The following is a 7062-nucleotide window of genomic DNA, read 5'->3' on the forward strand; positions in this document are numbered from 1 at the left end:
AGGAAACCTCATGTTATTTAGAGGATGATAGAACTATTTGAGAGATAACGTTCAGTAAGTGAGTAAGTAGTACTTAAGTTGTGAAGTGAAATGTGATAGAAATTTGTAAGTATGAAGACTAAGAGGTTAGGATTGACTACTTGTCATAAGGTCCTAGTGGACGAGTATTTATGAATTTCTATCTAGAAGTTGTAAGTTAGTATAGTATGCGAGCAATCATATTGATATTCGAGTGTAGCAATAAAAATTAAGCTTGAATTTGAGATGAATATCATGATCAAAAGAATGGCAACATAAAGGTGGTGATGTTAGTCTTGAGATTTGATCTAGAATACGTGACATAGAGTAGGTGAGGAATTGAGGTGATTAGCTACAATAAATATGACTGGTACAAGTGAGAGACCATAACCTTTAGATAAAGGCAGAGAAGTGTGGCTAAGTTACAAGAGTACCAAAAAGAGTATTAAGAGGTGTACCGATATGGTATGTTACTAGATGAGGTTCCAATTGAATTAATAATTTCTCATGTGTGCCTAGATAGCATAATTGAGTTGTTAATGTGGAATAGGTCCATAGATTTCAAGTGTCAGCTTTAGACCTAAGGGGGAGATGACAAGATGATAAATCAAGTCAAGTGTTTGAGAATAAGATAGTAATGAGTTCCAAAGAGTATGAGAGATATCTTTTCAGAAGTCTTTTTAGTAGTAAAATGATGTTAAACAGAGAAGGTTAATGATCTTATCATGATGATGTTGTGAAAATTCCATCTAAGGTTATAAATGAGGAGGAAGAGAGGTATTGCAGAGATGATGAGAGGATGAGAACTTCTTAAGGAGTTGGTTAGTAGGAGTCCATGGAGTTGTTAGAGTACTAAGCTTGAATGTGGAGTTGTTAAACATTAGGTGGTTCTTGATATGGAGCCAATGTTGATTAAATGTGGTGGTAGAGAGTAGTATTCTTGGGATGAGATTCTCTATCAATGTTTAGAACCCGAACCTTAGGATTTTGGGTTAAGCTATAACATAATAAAAGCATACCATTAGACACAGACCTTAGTAAGAGTAACCCCGTTCCATACCTAGTCCAACCTTCATTCGAGGACGAAACATCCCAAGGGGAAGATATTGTATCACCCCAGAAATATTTTGAGCCCAGACTCAAACCATCCTTCGTTGTGAGTAGGATTTTACCAAGGAATTTAAAATTTTCTGGAGTGTTAAGGTCACTAGATGTAGCCCAATGAGTTTCAAAAAGAACTAGAGAGAGTTCATTCAAGTCATTCCTAAGTTCTTCTAAGTTTTGGGTCAACTTCAAATGACCATAACTTTCAGTACAAAATGAGTTAGGTGGTCATTAGATATCAATTGAAAGGTCTTTGGATTATCTTTCCAACGCCACCGAGTTTGCTAAATTTTGAGCTCGGATGAGGGAGATATGACCGTTTGAGTGCAGCCTCTCTAGATAAGGCCTTTCCATCCGAACTAAGGAGGGGTATTTGTGTCTTTTCCTTACCCAATCAGCTTAAAACGAATTTTAGTAATATTTTGGAGACAAATCTGATTTGGTTCAGTTTTCATAAATCCAAATATGCTTAGGGGGTTTAGAAGAGAGTTCAAGAAAAGAAAAGAAGAGAAAAGAGGGAAGGTTCAAGACGATCAAGATTCTTGCGATCTTCGAGGGGTTTTAGCCAAGGATTTATCCTAAGAGGTATATTAGTTCTCATAGTGTTGGGTTATTTAACCCACACGCCAATCAGGTTATTTACAGTGCAAATTCATTCTTAAAGTTGAAGGATTTGACTTCTTGAAGTGTTTTCTTGAACTTCCTTTCGTAATCTTGATTGTTGGGGTTTTGATGAGTTCTTGAGATAATCGTATGGATTTTAAGAGGTGTTTTTTAATATATTATTTTGTACTTCTTTTGGGTTTTCAAATATAATTGATTGGGGAAAAAACCATTCTATTCTAGGCGAGTTAAGGTCAGAAAACGAGAAAAAAATGTCGTCGGGGTTTTTTAGGTTGCGGCCTCGTGCGCTGCGCCAGCCAATGCGCCGCAACCACAAATCCGTACGTAGAGGGTTGGCGCCCTGCGCCACTTAGTGCGCCATGGCCATCTGCCCTCACCCTTTCTCCGTCGTTTCACCTGTTTTAGTCCTTTAAAAGGGTACTTTCAAACCCTATCGATTCTAAACACTCTAAACTACTTCTAAACACCAAGAAATCAATCATAACATGAATCATAACCTTGAATTCATAATTCAAATTCAAGAGACAGTTAAGAGTAGAGTTTAAGAAAGTCTTTGAGTTCAATTATAAAACCTGTTAGATCAACTATCGATTTGAGCTATGTTTTGAGAAAGTCAGTATGAGAATGAGAAGAATCGTATACATGAGTTCCATATTGTTATTTATACCCTCGAGTCGAGTCGTTCAAGCCCATAAATTATGCATGAACTTCATAAAGTGAGCATCTTTGAAATGAGTAGTATCTTCAAGTTCTAAGTCTTGAGTATTGAGTACCTAACCATTTGAGATTATATTCCTAATCGTTGAACTATTAAATGTTACCCATGAATTCTTTGAGTTGCGTTGTTCATGCCCATAATTCCGCATGAACCCTCTGAGTCGAGCATTAAGAGATGAGTAGTATCATTGAGTACTGGAGTTGTTAAGTTTTAAGTATTGAGTTCTATGTATGGTTATTGAAAACATTGAATTGAGTCGTTCATGTTCATAATTCAACATGAACACTATGATTTGAGTTATAAATTTTGAAAAGCTTTTTAAAGCCAACACTTGAGTTCTTAAACTGAGATTTGAGAAAGTAAAGACGAGTTTTGAGAAAAGAGTTTTCTAAAACATGATTAGTATGACAAATGAGTATGCCATCAATGTATGAGAAGTATGGTATCTAGATATACCATCAATGTTTATGCAGTATGACTTCCCGAGTCATCAATGATCATATTAAAATATGATTTGTGATATATTTTTGAGAAAGAGTTTTCAAGCATGAGTTCAGTAAGAGTAAAGTCTAGTTCATTTTATTTAAAATGATGTATGAGAACTAAGTATTCCCCGAGTAAATGTTTTCACATTTAAGCTGAGAGGGAACACCGATTTCCTAAATAGTTTTGAGCAGTTTTGAGTACTATCTCTTTTAGGAAAAATATTTTTTAGTAATAATCTCAAACCACATAAAGAGTTATGTTTTCTTAAAAACATATGAGCTAGTATATTTTGGGAGTAATATTGAGCACCGATGTGGGGGAGAGTTCATACTACTAACATCCCCCATAAACCATATATCCAATATGGGTAGAAACGGTCATAATTTTTTGATGATTCCTTAATGCTTTTAGAATAGACTAGTGGATCCACTTAGTAGTAGGTTCTATACCCCGGAAAAGTATAGGATTACTCTAGCGGCATGGGCTAGACGTTGTATCATCACATAGCTAATAGTGATAATTGTTGGTTAGACAAACTCCCACAGAGATATTTTTTATTCTTATATACACAGAGTTTACTTTGTATTTTCATTTACAAACAGAGTTTATCTTGTATCCTTTGATACAAATTGAGTTGGTGTTGTATTTTTCAATACATTGAGTTGCTATCTATTGTTTTAAAAGCAAACCATGTATTGCATCTTTTATTTTTGCTTTATCCAGAGTAGAGTATTTGGTTATTGAGTTGAGCCTTATTTCTCTTAGTTTAGTTGAACTATGTTTCACAGAGTTGAGTCTCTTATTTGCTGAGTTGAACTATGTTTCTTTGAATTGAGTTGAGTGAGTTGAGAAGAGGTAAGTATGTTTCTTTTCCATCAGTTTAAGCTTATGTTTATGCTTTAGAATTCCCCTTACATACCCGTACATTTCATGTATTGAACCATTTGGCCTGCATCGTTTCATGATGCAGATACAAGTATTCAGGATCATCAACAGGCATTTCGTTGAGGTCATGGGATGTTCCAGTCAGCTTTGGTGAGCCTTCTTATATTTTGGAGGACTTCACGTTTTTCTTAACATGAGTAGTTCTGATATGTCATGGGTCTTGTCCCGATATTCTTCTGTAATAGTAGAGGCTTCTTCGATAGACAAAGTTGAGTAGTTTTCAGTATGTATCTTCTTTGAGTTGTTTTTACAAACTCAGAGTTTATCTATCGAGTATTTTTCAGATTATTTTAAAGTTGAGTATTTGAATTTAATTCAGATTTTAAGCTTTTGTATGCTTGAGTTATTCATCCGCTAGAAGTTAGCCAGGATGAGGGTTCGCTTGGGGACAAACAACGGTTCTCGAGTGCCGGCCACTTCCAGGGTGTAGGCTCGGGTCGTGATAGATGTCTTGCAAACTATTAGTATTTGTTTGAGTATTTTCCTAATATTATGAAATAAGTACTTTGAATTTACAAGATTGAATTCTATTTTAAACCCCATATTGCTTGAGTTAGCCTTCTGTTTCTAATTACCCAATATGAGGGTTTTCTTGGGGACCAGTAATGATTCTAGAGTGTTGGCCACGCCTAGGGTGTAGTCTCCGGTTGTGACACCCCTAACCAGAGGTAACAGTCTTGAACCGCAAAGCATCATCCTTTGATTGGGAATAACAGCCTCAAATCATCAAGATCGCCTTAGACTGGAGATAACGGGCTCGACCGGAATGCCACGACCCAAGGTACCCCCTAGACGTAAGAAGGCACATAATTCCCTTAAGGGGACCATGTAAGCCACTTAGCATATCACAACATAAAGCATTAGAACAATAAGAGTAAAATACATTTCAAGTCTTAAGAAGTTTTCATAAAAGCAAAGTGGAAGTCTAGACTTGTCTCAATTAGCCCTCTATTACAATAGTTCCAACAAAAAAGGGACATAGACCATACAACATCTTTTGAAAATGAAATACTATAAATGAAACTAAAAGTGAATCTCCCGCCCTTGAATCATGAGGACTCACCACAAGCAAGGATAATATTCGAATCCAAGCTTGAACCAAATGATATCCGCCTTAAGAACCAGACCCTACACTTGGGAAAAATGTAGGAAAATATGGGTTAATACAAAAATGCACTAAGTATGATAGTCATGCATAAAATCATGAAAAACATGCTAAAAGGGACATTTTAGTTGAATGCATGACATTTACTAAGTTAAAGCATCATTTTAGAGATAATGGAAAAACATAAGTCATAAGCACAATTAACTCGTAGATCATCATATCATAATAGAAACAAACCATAAATACCCTCAAAGCATACTTGTGCAATGCATGAATAAGATCCCATAATCCCACCCATACTAAGTAAGGCTTCTTGAGTAGTTATAGTTCATACTTTATACTCTTGTTCATGCTATCATAAATGGAGATTAGTCTTAACCAACATAGACCATGTGAGCTTACCATGGAATTCGGTGTCTACCCCACACCGAAAAGGGGTTGTCCTACTTGCCTAAGGTAGAACCATACTCTTAGCTTAGGTGGATCCACTAGATAAAGAATTATGTGGGCTCATAGTTTATGGGATAAGGAGATTGCTACTAGAAACCCGCCCTCAACTAGCGGAGGAGCTTCCATCTCATGAGACTTCTTCTAGAAACCTGCCCTCTACTAACGGAGGAGCTTCCATCTCAGTGGCAATATCCACTCAGTGCTAAGAATTAATTCCTATGGAGTTCATAATAAGTCTTGACTTAAGTTCATATTTATGGAAGAATGTCTTGAAACTCAATCCAACATAACTCATACTAAAACTCATAGATTCAATAGGTGAGACTAGTCTTCCAACCTTAGAATCACTACATATGACAAACCTTTCACATCATATCATATTCATACATAAGTGTGTACATGATGATATCTACCAATCAACACAAAAACTAGATCATAACCATAATCACTTTACTCTCAAAGTGTTCATAAAACATATATATATATATAATTCTCATAATCATGCATAATTCTCATGCTTTCCCCTTCAAGGACCATAGATCGCAATCCATCAACACATCTAGAATTACTACATTAGACATGGATGATAACATAATTCAAGTAATTCAATTACTAGATGCATTATTCTATCATATTCTACTTGCATCAATCAATACCCACACTTTGAGATCTAAATTGGGAAAATAGGGGAATTCATGGATTCTTGGGGAATTCAAGATTAAATCATATAAAGTCATCAATATATCCATAATAAAACATAATTCAATCATTAAAAAATGAATTTGAAAGGAATCCATGAGATTGAAGTCAAACCATAACATTTGGGAATTCTAGCTTTGAAATTGGGGGTTTTGAATGGGCTCCATGGATGAAAACTATCCATGGATAAAGAGCTACCATACCTTAGCTTTGATTCTCCAAAGAAATTGAGTGAAGAATTCTTCTTCTTCAAACCCTAGCTTAACTTTCTTCTTCTTCCTCCTGGGAGTTCTAGAGAGAGAGTTTTGGGGGAAAATGGATTTTGATTTGGGAATTTGGAATTATGATTTGGATGACTTAGTTTAGGGACTTAAAACACTTATATAATTAGTTTAATTAAGTGTAAAACGACGCCACTGAATATTTAATTAAAAAAGAAAACCCCAAAACTCCTTTAAGTATAACTGCCAATTGGCAGTTCGCAAGCCCCATCCACGCCCACCACTGAAGGACCGTGGTAGGACCCATGGCCCAATCCGGTGAAATAATGATAGGTGTTGTAACCAACTTTTCCTTCAACTCTCCAAATGCTCTAAGACAAGCATCATCAAAATAGAACTTACTCTCCTTCTCGAGCAGTTTGCACAAGGGATGTGCAATTTTTGAGAAATCTTTGATGAATCTCCTATAAAAACCTGCATGCCCAAGAAAACTTCTAACACCTTTTATAGAGATGGGTGGTGGAAGCTTTTCTATTATCTCAACTTTAGCTCTATCAACCTCAATACCTTTCTCTGAAATTCGATGACCCAACACAATACCTTCTTTTACCATGAAATAACATTTCTCCCAATTCAACACCAAGTTGCAGTCTTCACATCTTTTGAGCACCTCGGCCAGATGTTCTAGACAA

This window comes from Solanum verrucosum, unplaced genomic scaffold (assembly GCF_900185275.1).
Source record: "Solanum verrucosum unplaced genomic scaffold, falcon-dt-bn FXZP01000181.1, whole genome shotgun sequence".
In the NCBI taxonomy this organism is placed as follows: domain Eukaryota; kingdom Viridiplantae; phylum Streptophyta; class Magnoliopsida; order Solanales; family Solanaceae; genus Solanum; species Solanum verrucosum.